This window comes from Protopterus annectens, chromosome 8.part0, assembly GCF_019279795.1.
Source record: "Protopterus annectens isolate FY-2018-M chromosome 8.part0, PAN1.0, whole genome shotgun sequence".
NCBI classification, from domain to species: Eukaryota; Metazoa; Chordata; order Ceratodontiformes; family Protopteridae; genus Protopterus; species Protopterus annectens.
The window spans coordinates 974,624,331-974,638,985 of NC_056741.1; positions in this window are offsets into that span (position 1 = coordinate 974,624,331).

Here is a 14,655-nt window from a genome sequence, read left to right on the forward strand (position 1 = left end):
TCATAGTAACCTAATTACTTCTCTTCCAGAGTAATTGCTTCTTTGGAAGTGGGTAGAAGAACAATAATCAAAAAGTGCATTGCAGTAGTTTTCATTTTTAATTATTGTCTTAAATGATTGACACTCCCTTGTTCATAATGTTAAAGATGAAGGTGATTTAAGTGAGAAAAAATATATTTTGTGAAGTATTAAAATGTGTGTCCTTCCGTAATGCATTTGCACATATGTAGCTGATCTAATTACTTACTCTGTTTAAAATGTGCACCCATTTAGTGCACAGGAACTAAAATGCAGTACATCGCCAACTGAGGACTCTTTCTGCATCCTGTAACTAGCCATCTCCCTCCCCTGACAAGTAGCAAAATGGTGGCTGGGAGCACTGCTCACAGGAATTTGGGAAGACAGTTAGATCACTGGCCAAAAGGAATGATTGACAGAAATGGAGTGCACACATTAACTCTAGTAAAGAAAGTAAACTGTGATACTGAGGCAGCATCCAAGAAGTTTGTTCTACTTTTACGCATTTATCTTTGATTGTTAAAGAATAAATTTGTTTTACTGGCTACAGAGTATATATATATATATATATATATATATATATATATATATATATATATATATATATATATATGGATCTAAGACTATTGAACGAAAGTTCAATAGTCCGAATCCACAATCACCGAACACACTTTAATAAAAGCATTTTCACAGAACAAGCGCTTTCGTTAAAGTGTGTCTAAAAAAAAAATACATTACAGTTACGTTTTTGCAGGGGGGCAAGCTCCCCTGCACCCCCCACACCCCCGCTACTTTAATATTCTCACTCCAAGGTCGCACTGCAGTGGGGAAAAGGGAATTTTCTCTTATCCACACTGTAGTGCGATCTCTGCAACAGGTATACTTACGCGAAAGTGCTTCTTCGGTGAAAAGCACTTTCACGCAAGTATGCCCGGCTGAATCTGTTTCGGTGATGTTGCCATTCGGGGATCCATACGGATCCCATATATATATATATATATATATATATATATATATATATATATATATATATATATATAGGTAATGTTTGTATAAAAATGTGACTAGGTTTTGTTTGCTTACTAGAACTTGTGTGATCTTCCATGACACGTGTCCCATTCTCCCCCTAACTCTTTTAAAACATTGCAACCATGGTTCACTACAAATGCAAATAAACAGAGCCCAGCTGTTGTATCACTCTAGTTATATCAAGCTGGGATAGAAATGAGCTATAGTTCTGGCTGTTACATGTTCCAGTACTGCAAAATAATAACAGTGACTGAAAGAACCAGCAGGCTGCAAACGAGTTTCTAGAGTTGTACGGGTAACATAAAGACAAGCCATCCTGTATGATTTGAAAGAGGCTATGGAGTCATATAGCGTTCATGATAATTTTTGAATACAGATCATTCAGGCATATACCACATTTATAAAGCTCAGCTATCAGGTACATTATCCAGAGCAACTTGTTGTTTTATTACTGTGCTTTAACTTGTTTTTCTTGCAGTCTTGTCTCTTCAGTATTGCTTCAAAAACTTAATCTTTTTTGATGAGTTTCCCTGAGCTGTTGTTCCTTTATTGCAGGCTGTACCTCCTGAACCTAGTAGGCTAAATAATCTGCCATTTGATATCACCTTTGGTATGAAGTCAAGAGACCCCCAGAACAGGAATGTTCTATACATTTCAAAGTAACAAAAAAGGACTTCAAAACTGCTTTGTTTTCTTTGATGGAATTAAGTGTGCAGGAACATTGCTGTCTTAAGTCACATAATGGATTATTAAAGATTTTGTTTTGCAGACATTTTACAGATTTTTCAAGGACTGTGACAGTAATGCTAGTGAAATGTATATTTTGTGACAAGTATGCAAATACCATTTGTAGCTAGCACAGTTAGCACATGAATAAATATATTATCTTTTACATAGGAGAAAAAACATCTACATTTTTAACTGTGACCTGTGAAGTACATAATTGTCAGCACAAAGGCAGTTTTATTTGATGTCTACCATATTTAGCCTTGTCTGTAACCTACTATTCAAGCTATGTAGCCTAGTACCTGCAATTCATATACTTTAAGAGGGGTTAGCTTGGAAAGATTATCTTGTAGGGTCTTTTTTATGTACAGACAAAAACCTCAGCATATGGACTCAGACATAAATCAAGAGCTTTGAACAGAAGAAGGGGCTGACCTAAGTGTATATGCAAAATCTTAAATCCATCACCAGCAGACATTTCAACCAAATTGCATTACTGGATTTGAGAAGGGCAAAAGGTGCATAAGATGCCTTCTTGCTAATCACGTGCTCCTTCTAGAGATTGGTCAGTATTACATTTCTGAAAGTACACCTATTATTAAAACAGTACCATCAACACGGACTGTTCCTTAATTCTACCCTGCCTTGTTTGTATAAATAAATACCCTTTAAAATAAGTAAATGTAATCAAGAACTGCCCTTAACTCTCAGGTTAAGCCTAAACAATTATTAACACAATTACATGCCTTTCAATAAGTGGATGTAGCTTCAACATGATACAGTGTCAGCTGTGATTACATGTAGTACTGGCGTTATGATTGTCTCTGCACATAGTTCCTACATTTGTTTGTGTCTTTCGGCTTTTCCCGGTTAGGGGTCGCCACAGCGGAACTCCGGTCCGCTAATGATTGGTAGTTGATTTTTACGTGCCAAGTTACAAGCTCTGACGCACAACCTTCAACGAAGGTACACCCATTCACGCATGTCTCCACGCAGAAGACATTCTAGCTGAGAATCAAACCGGACAGCGTCTTACTGTGAAGTGACAACGCTACCGCAGCACCACCACCGCGGATCACATAATTCCTACCTACCCTCCTGAAATCTACTAGACAACAGCAATACAGTCCTGTAGATAAGCAAACCCTAGCTGAGAAGTAAACACCCAGAAAATGTTTTTTCTCCATTTTGCTTGTCATAACGCAAATGCACTGCAACAGTGATCAGTATGCTGAGTACTGTTCAGGAAAATAAAAAAGAAAACAAGTAAAACGTCACCACTCAACCTCTAAGAATTAAAAGTCATAGCTCTGGTCTTAAAATCATAGCAAATGGTCAGAATGAGGAGCACTTTTTATTTTTCACAATAGAGTATGTTTATGTTCTAGACCTATATGGTTTTTTGTGGGATGCCCTTAAACAGGTCAGACTTATAACTGTAAGAAACACAAGGGTAAGGCTGAAGACAAAAGCATAGTGCAAGGTCTACATTATAGCTGTTGAGGAGTATAGACACATGACTAAAATTAAGCTTTGAGCAGGAACATTATATTTGTTTTCTTTTATACATTTATTTATGTATGTCCAGACCCTTGCCAATGCCCAAAATAGTACTAGCAGCCCCACACCAATAACTACCCCAACACACCCCAATACACAAAACAATAGCTCCAGTTTTCATCTCCACTCTGTATCCACCAAATCAATATCTAAACTCCTTGGTAAACTTAAACCAACCACTCTAGCAGCTGATAAGCTGACAGCAAATGTCCTTCAGATCTCAGCTGAAGCCATAGCCTATCCTGTCTCTACTCTCATAAACAGATCTCTATCAGAATGCAAAGTCCGCACCTCATGGAAAACATCATATATAATTCCACTGCACAAAGGAGGCAACTCCTTAGACCTCATCAACTATTGTCCAATAGCAATCGTATCACATTTATCTAAAATATTAGAAAGAGTTGTTCATACTCAACTAATACAGAATAACAACCTACTCTCCATATCCCAGCATGGTTTTAGACTTTCCCACTGCACCACAACAGCACTACTATCATTCACCAACATAGTTAACCACCACAGAAACAAGGGTCAATTTGTTTCTTCCATATTGTTAGACCTATCAAAAGTCTTTGACATGGTAAACCACAGGCTGGTTCTTGATACCCTATCCACCCTAAATATAAGTCCCTCCTCTATATCATGGTTTAACAGGTAGTACACCTACATTACCACACTGTTTTTCCTTCCTCTCCGCTACATATCATACTCAGTATTTAATTTACCTTTATTTCATAGTTTCAATCCATGACTATATGTTATTTTCCTCACTGCTTGTCTCCAATCCACCTTCTGTTACCAATCTATTGTAAATAATCATAATGTTAGTCTTCAGTTTTACCTCTGTTAATAATTTAGTGTATGTAATCATAATGTTGTTGTATTTGCTGCTGTTGTATTATATATCCTTATCATTGTAACATATTTCTTGTCTATATGACTCAGTCATTGTCCATGCCGGTGTGAATGACCTGAGACGTACCTCCCTGGACTACATGAAAAGAGACATAAAGGAGCTCTCAGATTATGTAGCCCAGGCTGGTATGACCCTGACCCTGAGCAGTATCCTACCTTCACCAAGAATGATGCCACAATACAGAGACAAAATGATCAGTTTTAATAATTGGCTTAATTTCTGGTGTCATTCTAAGGGGATCCAATGTCTGTCTGCCTGGAATGACATGCTTGACAAGCCACGCTGCTTCAAGGGACGGCTTGCACATGTCACCCTGGGTTTCGGATATTGGCAAAGGCTCTTGCCACCCCATAGTGCCTTTTTTAGACAAGGCTCAAATTCTAAACCCACCGCCCTAGAAAACAATAATGGAAAAAAACTAAGGGTAATGCTGCTCAATACCAGAAGTCTAAATCTCAAGATGCATGCCCTCGAAGCCCTCCTCAGTATGGAGAACATCGATGTCTGTGCTGTGATTGAAACCTGGTTCAAGGCTCCTGAGAGCACCCCGGCACTATCAGGTTTTACCTTATATCATGCGTTCCGGCCCCAAAACCCGGACTGTACCACAAAAGGAGGGGGTGTATCCATATTCATCAAGGATACCCACACCTTCAGGCTGGTGGCAACTCACGAAGCATCAGAGACCATTTGGGTGCAATTAACCATAGACAAAACTGCTCTACAGTTTGTAGCATGTTACAGGCCACCCTCTCAAACTCAGGAACCCCACACAGCCTTCCTGAAGACACTGGAGAGTATAAATGTCTCTCCAAACACCATCATATTGGGTGACTTCAACTACCCAAACATAGACTGGGAACATTACTCAAGCCCCAATACCCTAGCCCAAAGGTTCCTGGAGTTCATAAACTGAAATGCTATGGAACAACTTGTCACCATTCCCAACAAGAGGTGAAAATATACTAGACCTGATCATCACAAACATGGGGACAAAATGCTCCACACGGAAGTATATCCCTCATTGGTGAGATCAGACCATAAACTAATCTCACTGGAGATCCACATCCGCCCACCCCAACAAAAGACCACAGTGAAGAACTTCTCAAAAGCCAACTTCACACTTCTTAAGACTGGTGTGGTATCCTTCAAGGCCCCTGAGCCATTGGAAACCACAACCCACGCTGCTGAATCCCTTACAAATGCTTTCTACGAGCACCTCCAGGATTGCATGGATCAAGCAATCCCAAATAAAATCAAGACCCTTTCCACCAAAGGCAAGCACCTGATCTGGTGGACCCCAGCCATAAACAAACTTTACAACAAGAGGAGAAAGCTACTACAAGATAGAGCAAAATCCTAAAAGGGAAGACATCTCTGATCAATACTAGTAAAAAACTACGATCACTCATAAAATCATCCAAGGCCAACTTTGAGAGAAAAATCGCCAAGGACTCAAAAGACAATCATAAGGCCTTCTTTAGCTATGTTAGAAATCTGGGTGGAAACTCCCAGATATGCTCAGAATTAGTCCAAAATGATACAAAAATCACTGAACCCACAAACATTGCAAATATACTGGCAGACAGGTTCAGTGAAAATTCCCCCCCCCCCCCAAAAGGAGAAATATCTATCCCAGCAGAGTGTAGCCTCCCAATCATCTCAAATGCCCAGGTGAGAGCTGCTCTCTCTAAAGCTAAAAACACAGCATCAATGGGACCGAATGGTGTCCCCGGCTGTGTGCTACACGAACTCAATGAGGAACTAAACCCACACATAAGGCTGCTGTTTAATCGTAGCCTTACCACAGGATACGTACCCAAAGAGTGGCGTACGGCAACTGTGGTCCCACTCCACAAAGGCGGTGCTTCTTCGGACCCTGGTAATTACCGCCCCATAAGCTTAACAAGCCTGGTCTGCAAAACTATGGAGAGGATCATAATGGAACTCATAAATAAAGAGATAGGGGACCTACAGACATTGGATCCTACCCAATTGGCTTTGTCAAGGGCAGATCATGCCTCTTGAACTTGGTTGACTTTTTGAAACAGTCACCAAGGCCATTGATGAGGGTAAGGCAGTTCACACAGCCTACCTTGACCTTGCAAAAGCTTTCGACACAATACACCACTCGGGTATCATAGAAAAGCTCACCAGCTTAAATGTAAACCCATATATCACAAGATGGGTTGCAAACTGGCTCAAGGAAAGAACCCACAGGGTTAGAGTTGCTGGTGCCATGTCAGACTCCAAGCCGGTCTGGCGGTGTCCCACAGGGCTCAGTCCTGGGCCCCCTCTTGTTTGGCATCTACTTTTCAGAAGTGCAGGCAAACATAGGAGGATTGTGGCTGACAAAGTTTGCAGATGACTGCAAACTGGCCATAGTTGAAAATTCATCAGACACAGATATCCTTCAGAGAGGTCTCATAGAAATGGATAACTGGTGCCAGAGCCATGGCCTTAAGCTAAACGCCAAAAATGTATAGTCATACCCTTTGGTAAAAACAAGGTAACCCCAAGTTACCACATAGGTGGCAATCCATTAAGCACAGAAGAGGTTATCAGAGACCTGGGGACCCAAGTTGACAGTAACCTTTCTTTTGACACTCACATTGCCAAAGTGGTTAGGAGGACCTTCTACATTGCCCACCTGATTATGAAGGATTCACATCCAGATCAAGGGAGGTCATTGTTCCCCTGTACTCTTCACTTATCAGACCAAGTAAACACCCAGAAAATGTTTTTTCTCCATTTTGCTTGTCATAACGCAAATGCACTGCAACAGCGATCAGTATGCTGAGTACTGTTCAGGAAAATAAAAAAGAAAATAAGTAAAACGTCACCACTCAACCTCTAAGAATTAAAAGTCATAGCTCTGGTCTTAAAATCATAGCAAATGGTCAGAATGAGGAGCACTTTTTATTTTTCACAATAGAGTATGTTTATGTTCTAGATCTATATGTTTTTTGGTGGGATGCCTTTAAACAGGTCAGACTTATAACTGTAAGAAACACAAGGGTAAAGCTGAAGACAAAAGCATAGTGCAAGGTCTACATTATAGCTGTTGAGGAGTATAGACACATGACTAAAATTAAGCTTTGAACAGGAACATTATATTTGTTTTCTTTTATACATTTATTTATGTATGTCCAGACCCTTGCCAATGCCCAAAATAGTACTAGCAGCCCCACACCAATAACTACCCCAACACACCCCAATACACAAAACAATAGCTCCAGTTTTCATCTCCACTCTGTATCCACCAAATCAATATCTAAACTCCTTGGTAAACTTAAACCAACCACTCTAGCAGCTGATAAGCTGACAGCAAATGTCCTTCGGATCTCAGCTGAAGCCATAGCCTATCCTGTCTCTACTCTCATAAACAGATCTCTCTCAGAATGCAAAGTCAGCACCTCATGGAAAACATCATATATAATTCCACTGCACAAAGGAGGCAACTCCTTAGACCTCACCAACTATTGTCCAATAGCAATCGTATCACATTTATCCAAAATATTAGAAAGAGTTGTCCATACTCAACTAATACAGAATAACAACCTACTCTCCATATCTCAGCATGGTTTTAGACTTTCCCACTGCACCACAACAGCACTACTATCATTCACCAACATAATTAACCACCACAGAAACAAGGGTCAATTTGTTTCCTCCATATTGTTAGACCTATCAAAAGCCTTTGACATGGCAAACCACAGGCTGGTTCTTGATACCCTATCCACCCTAAATATAAGTCCCTCCTCTATATCATGGTTTAACAGGGAGTACACCTACATTACCACACTATATCATACTCAGTATTTAATTTTTCAATCCATGACTATATGCTATTTTCCTCACTGCTTGTCTCCAATCCACATTCTGTTACCAATCTATTGTAAATAATCATAATGTTAGTCTTCAGTTTTACCTCTGTTAATAATTTAGTGTATGTAATCATAATGTTGTTGTATTTGCTGCTGTTGTATTATATATCCTTATCATTGTAACATATTTCTTGTCTATATGTGTTAAACGTGGAGCTTTTCTCCCCGGGCCTCCACTGAAAATGGGTTCTTCTGGCCCAGTGGTCTACCTCGGTAATCAAATGTAATAAATAAATAAATAAACAGCTACTTATCTGCCCATCAGCAAGCAGTCCTATGGCAGGACCAATTGTCCCCCCTGTTACCAGTAACCAAAGGAGTCCCTCAAGGATACATCCTTGGCCCATTGATGTTCGCTCTATTTACATATCAGATCTCTTCATCCCCTCCCACTGCCTCAATAGTACAATATGTAGATGACAATACCCTCATATGTGCAGCCCCTACCCTTAGTGAACTGCAAACCCTTACCCAAAATAACGTCACCCTAGCCGAAACTTGGTTCACTAACATCAAACTTCTTCTTAATCCCCCCAAAAAAAAAAAACTAATTCTTTTCAGCCCTGGCAGAGCTCCTCCCCTAAATAATAATTTCACCATTAACTCCAAAGAAAACATTCAAATCAGTCCAACCACACACACTAAACTGCTAGGCATAGAAACAGACAATAACCTGAGGTTTGACATCCACATGGAACAAACCATTAAGAAAGTTAATAAAAAACTTGGTCTCCTCTACAGGAACAAACACTTTATGACAAAACGCACCAAAGTAACCATCGCAAGGACTCATCTTCTATCCACCCTCCTCTATGCCTCTCCCATCTTGACCACTCTCTGCCAAACTGATCTAAATAAAATGGAATCTTTTTACAACAAGATTGTCAAGTTTGCTACTGAAGCCTCATATACGTCCCACCACTGTCTGTCCGTTAAGCAACTCAACTGGCTTGAGTTGACTCATATACTTCAACCCAATCAACTCTCTATAGCACACAAACTCTACTGCCTTCCTGAGATAACCCCAGCACTTCAGCAACTAATTCAGCCCCACATTCCCTCCAGAGCCTTAAGAGCTAGTAAGCAGAACCTCATAATTGTCATCAAACATAAAAACGAAGCTGGTAAGTCCCTCTTTGCCACCACCATTGCCAAAACCTGGAACACACTACCAAACCAAATAACTTCTACCATCTCCTTTAGTCAATTCAAAAAACTCCTGAAAATCCACTATCTAAGTAACTGGCTATGCTCATGACACTCACCAGGCTAATCCATACCAAGAGAATTTGTCAGGGTACAGCTATGTATAAGTAGTTTCTCCCCTGAAAGCTTCCAAACCCGTGCACATTTACCCTACAAAACTTATAACTGCAAAAGAAAAAAAATGTACCTCTGATCGTCTAATGTAAGAAACATTAATCACTAGCATGATGTCCTGTTGTGTGTATATATGCTATATGTATGTTTGTTAATCATAAGCATGTTGTCCTGATGTGTATATATGCCATATCTATGTAAGTTCTACTTCTTTTTACTCTTATGTAATGTATTGTAATGTGGAGCTTTTCTCCCCAGGCCTCCACTGAAAATGGACCTGTGTCCAGTCAGACTTTCCCAGTAAACAAATGTAAAATAAAATAAAATAAAATAAATAAATATGCTATTTAACACTATTTTTTTACTCAGCAAAGTTCAGTGTTTTTGCCTTCTGCTGTCTCTGTCATGACTTCATTTGCTGGCCTGGCATGTATGCATATGTTGGCAAAAAACAAAATGTGTGTGTACGTACTGGCATTCAACACACAGTAGACAACAGCAGGTTATTTACAAATAATTATGCAGAAGGACAAAGTAAATTAAAGACAGCATTAAACACAGTCCCTTACAACAGGGACTCAAGTTTCTTTTGTGATTATCTCTGAGTTTCCAAGTAACTATTTTTCTTTTGGCTTTCTTAGGGCAGGAAAGATGCCTATGTTTGTTCTGGTGTCTTCTTTGAAGTTTGTATTTAATCTGCAGAGCTTTACCCAGAACAGCTGCTCAGGGCACAAAATCTCACTCCATGGAGGGCTAACAATTCTCAACTAGTTGAATTTGACCTGCCTGTTATTAACCACTGATTGTCTACATTAATCAACAAACCTTTTGAGGACTTATTTATTATTTTTTATTTATTTATTTATTGACATTTGTTAACCGGGTTGGTCCAGCTGGGCTTGTGGCCCATTTTCAGTGGAGACCTGAGGAGCAAAGCTCCAGAAAAAAAAAAAACGCAAACAGTTTACAGAAAATCAAACATCTGAGTCAAAAATATGGTCAAAATCAGTTGTACAAGAATGTTACAGAGAAAAAGCAGAAATGCAAACACATGATATATATATATATCAATATTTTTACAGACTAAAAATATATATTTACATATTTACAAAACAGAGTTAAGTCCAACAGTATTGATTGTAGAGTTTAATAAGTGTCCACAATAGTGGAGTACTTAGCTCTATGTGGGGGGACTGAAAAGGTATATAGTAGGGTTGTGAGTAGCTTAAGTAGGGGCTTGACAAGGACATATTTTGGAGTTGAGTAGAAGTTTGAGTTTTTCTTTAAAGTGGGATGGGTGAATAATGGAATAAATGTCTCTTGGGAGTTTGTTCCAGGCTTGGGCGACAGAGTGTTTGTATAGGAATTAGCCGGCTATTTTTTGGGGGTTGGTAAATTTGTAGTAGTTGCTGATTAGAGCTACGGAGAGTTCATGGAGGAGTGTAGATAGAGAGATGAAGGAAGAAAGAGCAGGGCAGGATGAAGGTTTGTAAAGCATGAAGTGTAACATTTGAAGTTGTGACAGCAGTAGGAGATGGGGGAATTCTAACCAGTGGGGAGTACTTAGGGCAAGGCAGTGATGTGTATTGTATGGAGAGTTTGTGATAAATCTATCTATCTTGTGGTAAGTTTGTTGGAGTTTGTTTAAAGTAGTTTGGATCTTGGTGAGTTCTGAGCTCAGCTTTGGCCGGCTAAGAACTTGCTGTATTCAAATGGACGTATAAGAGAATTTAAGTACCTTTATCTGCACTTTTTTTTTTCAAAAAATACAGTATTTAAATAGATTTTAACTGTGTGTTGCAGGAATATTAACTGAACTGGAAGTTAGTCAGTGTTTGCTGAATTTTGTTATTTGCTAGTAATTACAGGTGTGGGGGTAGCCACATTCTTTGATTTCCTGTCCTTGCCTATTTAAGTGGTACAGTGTGAAATATTTTCTGCTTAAAAACCTCAGCTTTGCCGGCTAAGAACTTGCTGTATTCAACTGGACGTATAAGAGAATTTAAGTACCTTTATCTGCACTTTTTTTTCAAAAAATACAGTATTTAAATTGATTTTAACTGTGTTGCAGGAATATTAACTGAACTGGAAGTTAGTCAGTGTTTGCTGAATTTTGTTATTTGCTAGTAATTACAGGTGTGGGGGTAGCCACATTCTTTGATTTCCTGTCCTTGCCTATTTAAGTGGTACAGTGTGAAATATTTTCTGCTTAAAACCTCAGCTTTGGCCGGCTAAGAACTTGCTGTATTCAACTGGACGTATAAGAGAATTTAAGTACCTTTATCTGCACTTTTTTCCAAAAATACAGTATTTAAATTGATTTTAACTGTGTTGCAGGAATATTAACTGAACTGGAAGTTAGTCAGTGTTTGCTGAATTTTGTTATTTGCTAGTAATTACAGGTGGGGGTAGCCACATTCTTTGATTTCCTGTCCTTGCCTATTTAAGTGGTACAGTGTGATATATTTTCTGCTTAAAACCTCAGCTTTGGCCTGCTAAGAACTTGCTGTATTCAACTGGACGTATAAGAGAATTTAAGTACCTTTATCTGCACTTTTTTTCAAAAAATACAGTATTTAAATTGATTTTAACTGTGTTGCAGGAATATTAACTGAACTGGAAGTTAGTCAGTGTTTGCTGAATTTTGTTATTTGCTAGTAATTACAGGTGTGGGGGTAGCCACATTCTTTGATTTCCTGTCCTTGCCTATTTAAGTGGTACAGTGTGAAATATTTTCTGCTTAAAACCTCAGCTTTGGCCAGCTAAGAACTTGCTGTATTCAACTGGACATATAAGAGAATTTAAGTACCTTTATCTGCACTTTTTTTCAAAAAATACAGTATTTAAATTGATTTTAACTGTGTTGCAGGAATATTAACTGAACTGGAAGTTAGTCAGTGTTTGCTGAATTTTGTTATTTGCTAGTAATTACAGGTGTGGGGGTAGCCACATTCTTTGATTTCCTGTCCTTGCCTATTTAAGTGGTACAGTGTGAAATATTTTCTGCTTAAAACCTCAGCTTTGGCCGGCTAAGAACTTGCTGTATTCAACTGGATGTATAAGAGAATTTAAGTACCTTTATCTGCACTTTTTTTCAAAAAATACAGTATTTAAATTGATTTTAACTGTGTTGCAGGAATATTAACTGAACTGGAAGTTAGTCAGTGTTTGCTGAATTTTGTTATTTGCTAGTAATTACAGGTGTGGGGGTAGCCACATTCTTTGATTTCCTGTCCTTGCCTATTTAAGTGGTACAGTGTGAAATATTTTCTGCTTAAAAACCTCAGCTTTGGCCTGCTAAGAACTTGCTGTATTCAACTGGACGTATAAGAGAATTTAAGTACCTTTATCTGCACTTTTTTTCAAAAAATACAGTATTTAAATTGATTTTAACTGTGTTGCAGGAATATTAACTGAACTGGAAGTTAGTCAGTGTTTGCTGAATTTTGTTATTTGCTAGTAATTACAGGTGTGGGGGTAGCCACATTCTTTGATTTCCTGTCCTTGCCTATTTAAGTGGTACAGTGTGAAATATTTTCTGCTTAAAAACCTCAGCTTTGGCTGGCTAAGAACTTGCTGTATTCAACTGGACGTATAAGAGAATTTAAGTACCTTTATCTGCACTTTTTTCAAAAAATACAGTATTTAAATTGATTTTAACTGTGTTGCAGGAATATTAACTGAACTGGAAGTTAGTCAGTGTTTGCTGAATTTTGTTATTTGCTAGTAATTACAGGTGTGGGGGTAGCCACATTCTTTGATTTCCTGTCCTTGCCTATTTAAGTGGTACAGTGTGAAATATTTTCTGCTTAAAACCTCAGCTTTGGCCTGCTAAGAACTTGCTGTATTCAACTGTACGTATAAGAGAATTTAAGTACCTTTATCTGCACTTTCTTTCAAAAAATACAGTATTTAAATTGATTTTAACTGTGTTGCAGGAATATTAACTGAACTGGAAGTTAGTCAGTGTTTGCTGAATTTTGTTATTTGCTAGTAATTACAGGTGTGGGGGTAGCCACATTCTTTGATTTCCTGTCCTTGCCTATTTAAGTGGTACAGTGTGAAATATTTTCTGCTTAAAACCTCAGCTTTGGGCGGCTAAGAACTTGCTGTATTCAACTGGACGTATAAGAGAATTTAAGTACCTTTATCTGCACTTTTTTTTCAAAAAATACAGTATTTAAATTGATTTTAACTGTGTTGCAGGAATATTAACTGAACTGGAAGTTAGTCAGTGTTTGCTGAATTTTGTTATTTGCTAGTAATTACAGGTGTGGGGTAGCCACATTCTTTCATTTCCTGTCCTTGCCTATTTAAGTGGTACAGTGTGAAATATCTTCTGTTTAAAAACCTCAGCTTTGGCCGGCTAAGAACTAGCTGTATTCAACTGGACGTATAAGAGAAATTAAGTACCTTTATCTGCACTTTTTTTCAAAAAATACAGTATTTAAATTGATTTTAACTGTGTTGCAGGAATATTAACTGAACTGGAAGTTAGTCAGTGTTTGCTGAATTTTGTTATTTGCTAGTAATTACAGGTGTAGCGGTAGCCACATTCTTTGATTTCCTGTCCTTGCCTATTTAAGTGGTACAGTGTGAAATATTTTCTGCTTAAAAACCTCAGCTTTGGCCTGCTAAGAACTTGCTGTATTCAACTGGACGTATAAGAGAATTTAAGTACCTTTATCTGCACTTTTTTTTCAAAAAATACAGTATTTAAATTGATTTTAACTGTGTTGCAGGAATATTAACTGAACTGGAAGTTAGTCAGTGTTTGCTGAATTTTGTTATTTGCTAGTAATTACAGGTGTGGGGGTAGCCACATTCTTTGATTTCCTGTCCTTGCCTATTTAAGTGGTACAGTGTGAAATATTTTCTGCTTAAAAACCTCAGCTTTGGCCGGCTAAGAACTTGCTGTATTCAACTGGACGTATAAGAGAATTTAAGTACCTTTATCTGCACTTTTTTTCAAAAAATACAGTATTTAAATTGATTTTAACTGTGTTGCAGGAATATTAACTGAACTGGAAGTTAGTCAGTGTTTGCTGAATTTTGTTATTTGCTAGTAATTACAGGTGTGGGGGTAGCCACATTCTTTGATTTCCTGTCCTTGCCTATTTAAGTGGTACAGTGTGAAATATTTTCTGCTTAAAAACCTCAGCTTTGGCTGGCTAAGAACTTGCTGTATTCAACTGG